The sequence below is a fragment of the Coregonus lavaretus genome, assembly GCF_964263955.1.
Source record: "Coregonus lavaretus genome assembly, contig: HAP1_SCAFFOLD_325, whole genome shotgun sequence".
In the NCBI taxonomy this organism is placed as follows: Eukaryota; Metazoa; Chordata; class Actinopteri; order Salmoniformes; family Salmonidae; genus Coregonus; species Coregonus lavaretus.
The window spans coordinates 269104-280511 of NW_028157163.1; the positions used below are offsets into that span (position 1 = coordinate 269104).

Consider the following 11408-nt stretch of genomic DNA (forward strand, 5'->3'; position numbering starts at 1 on the left):
ATATGCTCTCTCTAAAGAGCAAATAACCATGGTGTGCAGTACCCAAATTTAACCACAAGATGGCCTCCGTGCTCCACTGTAAAGTTTGGGCCTCTGCATGAGTCTCTCAGCAGCACTGCAACATGGGACTTTCAAAGTTTAACTGCCATAAATGTTATTCATGTCATTATTAATGTTATTCATGTCATTATTAATAGGTTTTAGATAATATCATTATTATTTGTACAACTTGTATTTTGAATATTGATTTCGCTTGTATTTATCTGATAGGAACTATCTGTACATTCTATGTTTTGTTGGGACGCTTTTAGTGGTGACAAGTTCCAGACATCGCGGTAAAGTAGCGGCGGTAAAGTTTAGTACTCTGAAAGATAAGTTAAATTAACGACGTGTTTATTTACAAGTATTCTTGTTTCTAAGTGGACCCATTTCCCTCTCAGTTGTGTGCAGCCAGCGAGGTATGTTCATTATGTTAATTATTTGTCGCGCATATTTACGTGCAAGGTTTCTGTAACGTGAACGCCAACTTGTGTTTTGTGCATGTGTTGAAATGTATGTAAACAGTTCGACGGTGGATTGATGACGGTGGATAATTTAGTAGAAGAATAAATCCATCAGTGACCAGAACAGCGGCGTCGTGTATTTCCTGGAGGGAGTGATAGTTAGAAAACCCTTACCTCGAGTCCCCGAAATCTATCTCGTACTGCTGCAGTGACCTGGTGTGTAGCTATACCTATAACAAAAAAGAGCGTTTCAAACTGGACAAGTTCAGGTTAGTCCCTCCCTGTTTCGGCCGCTTTGTTTCCGTTTGTTTCCTGATGAATATACCCCAAAGCAAAGTTCAGTCGCCAAACGTTGTGGAATGTTTCAGATAAAGTTATCACATATAGAGCCGACCTGATTTCTTATTCAAAATGTCAGAGAGACATGTTTGCGGCTTCTTCTTTGGACTTTATTTGTCGGTTGGCAACCAACTTTAAGGTGCATTACCACCACCAACTGGACTGGAGTGTGGACCTCAGTTCATCTTTCAATCACCCACGTCGGTAGATGCTCCTAAAAACCAATGAGGAGATGGGAGAGGAGAGGACTTGCAGCGGGTCGAGAGTCACAAATAGAACCGAGTTTTATTTTAGCGCCTGGCCACGTAGACGCTCGCTAACACTGTGGGTGAAATGATTGAATAACGTGTGTGTGTCCATTTATTTTGCAACGAGCGTTCGGCCAGGTTAGCTTGTAATGCTCCGTGCGTTGGCCCGCTTGCTGGCAGCATGTTCGACTGGGCGGCAAGAATTCAGCATAGCAAGTTTGAATGAAGGTCTGGTTATTCACAGGTAAATAGTAGTAATATGCTCTAAACCGCTCTGGTAACAACGAACTTTGCTGTCCTGTTTCCAATCGTCCACATGGCTGGGTGAACCTATTCAAGTAAGTAAATACATTTTGAAAATGTAAAAAAAAAACGATGTATTATTAGCTAACTAGCTACAGTGCATGCTAACTCAAATGAGCTGCTAACGTAGCTAGCTATCTAGCCGACTTTACATACTGTATAGATAGCTAGCTAAGTGAATTACATTTGACCAGCTACCTAACTTCATATTAGCTAGCTAACTTGATGTATTTATCACTGTAAAAAAAAAAAAACAACTCCCAAATGAATTTGTAGGTAGCTAGCTAATAGCCATGGAGGAGGGTGAAAGGATAGCAGCCCCATCTGTCAAAGTGAGAGAGTAGGCTGTTCTGGAGAGGGCAGGTTCTGTTGGGTAGTTCCAGTCCCTAGAAGTGAGGACGGAGATAACAGTAACATAATATTCAGTGCGGTCTAATTTTAGTATAGTGAAGTATGTTTCTTGTGAGGTTTTCTGTCCTCAGGTACAGAGAGCTGTGAAAGCCTGTCTGCAGATGAAGAGGTCCCGATGAAGAGCAGTGGTTCTCTGTCGTGGTCCTTGGGGACTCGAAGGGGTTGCACGTTTTTTTTGCCTTAGCACTACACAGCTGGTTCAAATGGTCAAGCTTCAAGTGGTATTTATGTGTTCATTTGTGATTCTATCCTTGATATGATCCTGCTATTGTCACGTGCTGCACATGCATCTATCTATCCAATGTTATCATGATTTGTTATAAGGGATATCATACTTTAGTAATCCACAATGACCTGGTGATGTAAAAAGTCTAATAATGGCATTATCTTCCATATTCCTGCAGATACCTTATAACTGGAGATTACTTCAAAACGATTGCCTACAGTTACTGTGTAGGGCACTGCAAGGTTGGGTGACCAGGGCCAACTGGGACTGCCTCCTGGGGGAATTCAGGCCTGTGTGTGAAGGCTTCCTGTGTCCTGCATAACTATCATGAGGATGGACACGAGGACCAGGAGGGGATATGCAGCTCGCCACCGTGTGCCAGAGGAGAGGTCTGCTGCTCTGCAGGATGTTACCAGGATGGGGGCCAACAACGCAGCATGAGAGGCAATCCGTGTGCGGGAGATCTTCACCTCATACTTCTTCGAAGAGGGTGCTGTTCCCTGGCAACACCATAGACTACACTATGCACAACCAAAGGCTCTTTTAAGAGCCATCCACATTGCAATAAGAGTATTCTTCCATTGACTTAGCTTCGTTAACTGCAGTTATTCAATTCCCAGTTTCTCTCCTTTTGAGTTCTACTTCTCAGGTGAGGATGTCTGTACAAAAACAAAACAGGCTCTTTTAAGAGTCCCCCATATTGAAAACAATTAGACACCCTATAACCCACACCTACACACTCAATCTGATTGATGGATTGTGCAGTAAGCAAGCTCAGGTGTAGAACTGTGGCTCCTTCCACCTCCAAAAGGACAGGCCAGAGGACCAACCATGGAGAATAGTAAGACACTCCATTATTTATCTAACTACGCTACATTGTTTGTCCTCCTGTGTCTGTGCATGTTTTTCAGTATAAAGTACTCTGCAGCCACTTAGTGTGGACACCAGGTGAGGCCACACACAGAGATTCCTGTTGAACATTGTCTCTTTAACTACCTTATTTTCTCAATAAGTCTCTTTCCTTCACTTCATCCTTCTCCCCCCTTCTCCCTAAATCCTCTAGGTTATATCAGCTGTGTTGGTGAACCCCTCCCTCATCTGAACTGGCTGACAGAGGGCACAGGATGATCAGAGGTGAGAGGTCACTTGGTCGGGTCAACAGGAAGTATTATTAAAGAGATGCTTTACATTGAAATACAGATATAGATGTAGTAGTCCCAGAGTTAATGATACATGGTCAGTTTTGCATTTCACCTCCTGATGATGATGATGACTGACAGTGTTAGAATAACATGCCATCTCTCTCTCCATCTGTCTCTCGTCTGCAGGTATGTTTTGATGGGTGCCAACCTCCAGTCCAGTCCATCTCACCCGCTCTTTTTTTTTTATTTTTTTTATTTCACCTTTATTTAACCAGGTAAGCCAGTTGAGAACAGGTTCTCATTTACAACTGCGACCTGGCCAAGACAAAGCAAAGTAGTGCAACAAAAACAACACAGAGTTACATATGGGGTAAAAAAAAAAACATAAAGTCAGAGATACAACAGAAAACATATATACAGTGTGTGCAAATGTAGCAAGTTATGGAGGTAAGGCAATAAATAGGCTATAGTGCAGAATAATTACAATAGTATTAACACTGGAATGCTAGATGTGCAGAGATCACCTTCTGGCCAACTGGGGGCCCAAGGCTGTTAGGAGACACCGCTAGAGACACTATTATGGAATTGTGATGACCTGAGAGAATATTAGGGTAGCACTGTAGTTCATTAATCATATGCTGTCTTCCCTAGTAGCACTGTAATTCATTAATCATATGCTGTCTTCCCTAGTAGCACTGTAGTTCATTAATCATATGCTGTCTTCCCTAGTAGCACTGTAATTCATTAATCATATGCTGTCTTCCCTAGTAGCACTGTAATTCATTAATCATATGCTGTCTTCCCTAGTAGCACTGTAATTCATTAATCATATGCTGTCTTCCCTAGTAGCACTGTAATTCATTAATCATATGCTGTCTTCCCTAGTAGCACTGTAATTCATTAATCATATGCTGTCTTCCCTAGTAGCACTGTAATTCATTAATCATATGCTGTCTTCCCTAGTAGCACTGTAATTCATTAATCATATGCTGTCTTCCCTAGTAGCACTGTGATTCATTAATCATATGCTGTCTTCCCTAGTAGCACTGTAGTTCATTAATCATATGCTGTCTTCCCTAGTAGCACTGTAATTCATTAATCACATGCTGTCTTCCCTAGTAGCACTGTAATTCATTAATCATATGCTGTCTTCCCTAGTAGCACTGTAATTCATTAATCATATGCTGTCTTCCCTAGTAGCACTGTAATTCATTAATCACATGCTGTCTTCCCTAGTAGCACTGTAATTCATTAATCATATGCTGTCTTCCCTAGTAGCACTGTAATTCATTAATCATATGCTGTCTTCCCTAGTAGCACTGTAATTCATTAATCATATGCTGTCTTCCCTAGTAGCACTGTAATTCATTAATCATATGCTGTCTTCCCTAGTAGCACTGTAGTTCATTAATCATATGCTGTCTTCCCTAGTAGCACTGTAATTCATTAATCATATGCTGTCTTCCCTAGTAGCACTGTAGTTCATTAATCATATGCTGTCTTCCCTAGTAGCACTGTAATTCATTAATCATATGCTGTCTTCCCTATTAGCACTGTAATTCATTAATCATATGCTGTCTTCCCTAGTAGCACTGTAATTCATTAATCATATGCTGTCTTCCCTAGTAGCACTGTAGTTCATTAATCATATGCTGTCTTCCCTAGTAGCACTGTAATTCATTAATCATATGCTGTCTTCCCTAGTAGCACTGTAATTCATTAATCATATGCTGTCTTCCCTAGTAGCACTGTAATTCATTAATCATATGCTGTCTTCCCTAGTAGCACTGTAATTCATTAATCATATGCTGTCTTCTCTAGTAGCACTGTAATTCATTAATCATATGCTGTCTTCCCTAGTAGCACTGTAATTCATTAATCATATGCTGTCTTCCCTAGTAGCACTGTAGTTCATTAATCATATGCTGTCTTCCCTAGTAGCACTGTAATTCATTAATCATATGCTGTCTTCCCTAGTAGCACTGTAATTCATTAATCATATGCTGTCTTCCCTAGTAACACTGTAGTTCATTAATCATATGCTGTCTTCCCTAGTAGCACTGTAATTCATTAATCATATGCTGTCTTCCCTAGTAGCACTGTAGTTCATTAATCATATGCTGTCTTCCCTAGTAGCACTGTAATTCATTAATCATATGCTGTCTTCCCTAGTAGCACTGTAATTCATTAATCATATGCTGTCTTCCCTAGTAGCACTGTAATTCATTAATCATATGCTGTCTTCCCTAGTAGCACTGTAATTCATTAATCATATGCTGTCTTCCCTAGTAGCACTGTGATTCATTAATCATATGCTGTCTTCCCTAGTAGCACTGTAATTCATTAATCATATGCTGTCTTCCCTAGTAGCACTGTAATTCATTAATCATATGCTGTCTTCCCTGCTCCTCTATTCTTACCTCTTTCCCTTTCTGTCTTTGACACTCTTTCTCACACCTCTCTCCCCACCTCCTCTTTCTCACACCTCTCTCCCCACCTCCTCTTTCTCACACCTCTCTCCCCACCTCCTCTTTCTCACACCTCTCTCCCCACCTCCTCTTTCTCACACCTCTCTCCCCACCTCCTCTTTCTCACACCTCTCTCCACACCTCCTCTTTCTCACACCTCTCTCCCCACCTCCTCTTTCTCACACCTCTCTCCCCACCTCCTCTTTCTCACACCTCTCTCCCCACCTCCTCTTTCTCACACCTCTCTCCCCACCTCCTCTTTCTCACACCTCTCTCCCCACCTCCTCTTTCTTCCTCTGTTTTTATAATGCACACCAGATGTGCATTGAAGTACAGATTTAACTTCTATTTAGAATATATATTACAATTATATTTATAATGCATGTATTATGTGTTTATAACACTTGGATAATGGGAAAATCAAAAGAAATCAGCCAAGACCTCAGAAAGAAATTGTAGACCTCCACAAGTCTGGTTCATCCTTGGGAGCAATTTCCAAATGCCTGAAGGTACCACGTTCATCCTGCCGTCATACCGCTCAGGAAGGAGACGCGTTCTGTCTCCTAGAGATGAACGTACTTTGGTGTGAAAAGTGTAAATCAATCCCAGAACAACAGCAAAGGACCTTGTGAAGATGCTGGAGGAAACGGGTACAAAAGTATCTATATCCACAGTAAAATGAGTCCTATATCGACATAACCTGAAAGGCCGCTCAGCAAGGAAGAAGCCACTGCTCCAAAACAACCATAAAAAAGCCAGACTATGCTTTGCAACTGCACATGGGGACAAAGATCTTACTTTTTGGAGAAATGTCCTCTGGTCTGATGAAACAAAAATATAACTGTTTGGCCATAATGACCATCGTTATGTTTGGAGGAAAAAGGGGAATGCTTGCAAGCCGAAGAACACCATCCCAACCGTGAAGCACGGGGGTGGCAGCATCATGATGTGGGGGTGCTTTGCTGCAGGAGGGACTGTAATTCATTAATCATATGCTGTCTTCTCTAGTAGCACTGTAATTCATTAATCATATGCTGTCTTCCCTAGTAGCACTGTAATTCATTAATCATATGCTGTCTTCCCTAGTAGCACTGTAATTCATTAATCATATGCTGTCTTCCCTAGTAGCACTGTAATTCATTAATCATATGATGTCTTCCCTAGTAGCACTGTAATTCATTAATCATATGCTGTCTTCCCTAGTAGCACTGTAGTTCATTAATCATATGCTGTCTTCCCTAGTAGCACTGTAATTCATTAATCATATGCTGTCTTCCCTAGTAGCACTGTAATTCATTAATCACATGCTGTCTTCCCTAGTAGCACTGTAATTCATTAATCATATGCTGTCTTCCCTAGTAGCACTGTAATTCATTAATCATATGCTGTCTTCCCTAGTAGCACTGTAATTCATTAATCATATGCTGTCTTCCCTAGTAGCACTGTAATTCATTAATCATATGCTGTCTTCCCTAGTAGCACTGTAGTTCATTAATCATATGCTGTCTTCCCTAGTAGCACTGTAATTCATTAATCATATGCTGTCTTCCCTGCTCCTCTATTCTTACCTCTTTCCCTTTCTGTCTTTGACACTCTTTCTCACACCTCTCTCCCCACCTCCTCTTTCTCACACCTCTCTCCCCACCTCCTCTTTCTCACACCTCTCTCCCCACCTCCTCTTTCTCACACCTCTCTCCCCACCTCCTCTTTCTCACACCTCTCTCCCCACCTCCTCTTTCTCACACCTCTCTCCCCACCTCCTCTTTCTCACGCCTCTCTCCCCACCTCCTCTTTCTTCCTCTGTTTTTATAATGCACACCAGATGTGCATTGAAGTACAGATTTAACTTCTATTTAGAATATATTTTACAATTATATTTATAATGCATGTATTATGTGTTTATAACACTTGGATAATGAACTTCTTTCAATAAAGCGTTTCACATTCTCTACTGGTTGAAATTAAGTCTCATTTGATGAAATTCTACACCTATCCAGTGTCCTCCGATCAATGCAGATTAAGGAAATTAGATAGTGAGATGAACCGGTTTAGTGAGATTAACCAGTTTTAGAGAATTTACATGATGCATAGGAAGTGTAGTGTACTGTTTTTAAAATTCTGTTTCTGTATATATGAATTACAAATCAGCCTTTAACTAGTTAAATCATGTTTGTAGTCTATTGCATAGTTACAATGTGTAACCATTGATGTCCCAGGATTGGTAAACACTGTTGAAGTGTATAATTGTAATACATACATGCAGGCAAAGTGTTAATAAAAAGACTGGAGTTTGATACTCCTGGTATTGGATATGACTGAAAAAGTATGTTTCACAGGCATTCATACCTGAACTGCACCTTTATTTGCCAAGGTAGAGTACATGATCAGTGAATATATTCAATGTCCAGAATACTATGTGGGGATCTCATTCATGGTCATAACTACATGTATATAAGACTTGCATCCTTGGCACAAAGTTATATTACATTCTACTCAATCCATAGGCTTCATTAATGTCATTCAGACTGTTTTGAAGTTGATCCAACCGGCTATGATAGCTGAGGTTCATAGCTAGGTTCTGAACTAATATTTACACCAAACGTTTTAGGGTCCACATACACAGATCAGCTACATAGCTACACATCCATAGGCATACAGGTATATTTATCCTCCACTATACAATAAGCAATAAAATAGTTAGCTACGTTACTTCAGCTGCATTGCATTGCAAATATCAGCAAGGCAATTTTACAAAATTCTACATTCAATTTGCAGTAAATGCTTTAGCTAGGTAGATTTTTTACATCCACAGTTTCACAAGACGACAGCCTGGTTTTCAGAATTACAATTTCATTCTCGCGTCACAACACCCATAAAGCTAGCCAGCTAGCTGGCTAATGTTAGCTAGTCAGATAACTTGCTAAATAGCGATTTTCGTAAATTAACTTTATGACCAAAAAATATGCATAATCGTTTTGTCTCTACAATAACTAACATATTCCTCGCAACTGTAAATGTTTTTGCATGATTCGTTATGATGTTATAATTACTTATGTTTGCTTCCATCCTAGTATTTTTGTCAGCCATCTTTGCTGAAGAAAGTCTCTCAGCCTTGGGTCGCATAGCGTCAAAGTCGTCATGGGAACCACTCGATATGATTGGTCATCGCTCAGCGGTCCGCCGCTGGTGATTTGCATAAAGTTGGCAAAAAAGTTTAACTTTTTCACCGCCTCCTTCGCGCCGCCAAAAGGTCCACCGCTCTTTCCGCTTCTCACCAATTTCCTTCCATTGAAAATGAATGGGAAGCGGGGTTTCACCGCGCGGCATCACGTGCTAGTGTTAACGGGGCATTACGCGTCACGTGTTAGTTTAAGCGTCTGTTTGGTTTATTATTAAAGAGCTCACCATGAACGCCTTACAAACATTCTTAAAATAAAGTGGTGATCCTAACTGACCTAAGACAGGGAATTTTTACAAACCTCTACATATTCATGATTTTGTAAAATAAAATATTTTTCATTGCCAGAGTAATCTAAATCAATTTCATTTTTTCGATTTAGCTAAAATAGGCATTTCACCTCAATACAAAAATGATTAGGCTAGTTGATATCGCAGCCAGCCACCATTACTGTGTAGATATGCCTATTTCTCACATCAATACAGACACAAGGGCTTATTTGTTGGAGGTAGCCCTATTCAGAAATAAGAGGTAACCTAGGTCTCTGTTGGCGTATTCAAAACAACTCGGCAATCTCTGACCTCCGCCTTCAGTGCGTTCAAGACAACTGGGAATTCGGGGAAAAACGAGCTCAGACTGGGATTTTTGTTGTTGTTGACCGGTCATCCAACTCGGAATTCCCATTCAGAAACTCTGTCATCTTTCAATGACCTGAAAATCACTGATGTCATTATTTGACCTCATTTTCCACCCTGAGTTCCAAGTTGACCGGTTTAACAAACACAATCAATGTCACCATGCAATCCTTAGGCTATACATTTCTGTGGAGATGTCCTATGTTTAAAAGCAGGGCTCGAATTGAGGGGGTGAGGATATAGGCCTAACCCTTGTTATAGAGAGGTTCAAAAAGCATATGCTACCCCTTGTTTGCTGAGCCTTAGAAAAAACGGTCCAGATTATATAAAGCGATCTATGCTATAACAATAATTCACTCCACGATTATTTCCGCATAGTCTACTAGCCTATCGAAGGTCTTGCTCAGCCTCAACATCACAGGAAAATGTGGTTGGTTTATTAAAAAGTCCGCAATATATAATATTAGTGGTAGGCTATGCCTACCGCAAAAGACCAAAACGATAGAATCGGTATGGGTATATGCATAGACCAAAGAGTTTATCAGATAACAACGTTCTTATTCAGGTCAATCCCATTGAATCCGGCTATTCATTTCAGTGCAGTTGCGTTCTTACGCATATCCTTAGTCTAAACGGAACCGAAAACACCCCCAGCCTGTTTTGATCACAGATCATGATGAAGCCTGAACATTTCAGCCGTTTGTCATTGATTTGGCCCACAATCGCCTACAGATTTGATACACATGAAGACCTATATTTAATCTGGATTTGAAAAACAATAGCCTGACTAGGAGCCTGACTTTTCCCCACGTCATATTTGTTACCAATTAGGCTAATTTCCACTCCATTCATATGCAAATACATTCGATTCATCCACTGGCTTGTCTGGCTGGCATGTTTTCAATTTAAACTGGCCTTCCCTTATCTACACTGAAATAATATTATTTAAGTAGTCCTCTATTATTATTATTTTTAAATTCATAGCTCACTAGTGCACCCTTGTGATTGAATATATACAGTGGGGAGAACAAGTATTTGATACACTGCCGATTTTGCAGGTATTCCTACTTACAAAGCATGTAGGGGTCTGTAATTTTTATCATATGTACACTTCAACTGTGAGAGATGGAATCTAAAACAAAAATCCAGAAAATCACATTGTATGATTTTTAAGTAATTAATTTGCATTTTATTGCATGACATAAGTATTTGATACATCAGAAAAGCAGAACTTAATATTTGGTACAGAAACCTTTGTTTGCAATTACAGAGATCATACGTTTCCTGTATTACAGTACAATGTAGATATTAATAAAACAGGTATACCATTAATTTCTTTAAAAAATTAGATACAAAATAATGTATGAATATTTAAAGTATTTGCACACAAACTGTTAGTGGTAAATAAAACTACATATTCCTATCCTACAGCTATAATACACATGTTCCTGTGTTTTTAAGGACCTTAATGACAGTACAGACGTATCAACTGTTAGTGGTAAATAAAACTACATATTCCTCTCCTACAGTTATAATACACATGTTCCTGTGTTTTTAAGGACCTTAATGACAGTACAGACGTATCAACTGTTAGTGGTAAATAAAACTACATATTCCTATCCTACAGTTATAATACACATGTTCCTGTGTTACACAAAAATGTATGCACGCACGACTGTAAGTCGCTTTGGATAAAAGCGTCTGCTAAATGGCATATTATTATTATTATTATTATTATTTTTAAGGATCTTAATGACAGTACAGACGTATCAACTGTTAGTGGTAAATAAAACTACATATTCCTATCCCTCATACTCTGAACATTCGAGAGTTGTGGAGTCTCAACTGTTTTTATGATACCATTTATGTTACATAATCTGTAACATAATATACATTACCATCTCTAAGACCATTTTTATGGACTCAGATCAATCAGTGTGACTTTTAACATTGAC

The 11408-nt window shown here is 39.6% G+C and overlaps 1 protein-coding gene across 1 annotated transcript in view; it reads right to left on the bottom strand.

Moving 5' to 3' along the window:
* LOC311125733 (calcium/calmodulin-dependent protein kinase type II delta 1 chain-like) overlaps nucleotides 1–11408 on the bottom strand; it is a gene marked incomplete at both ends in the record, with an annotated part of 279669 nt that overhangs the window by 48121 nt on the left and 220140 nt on the right. The window lies entirely within an intron of this gene.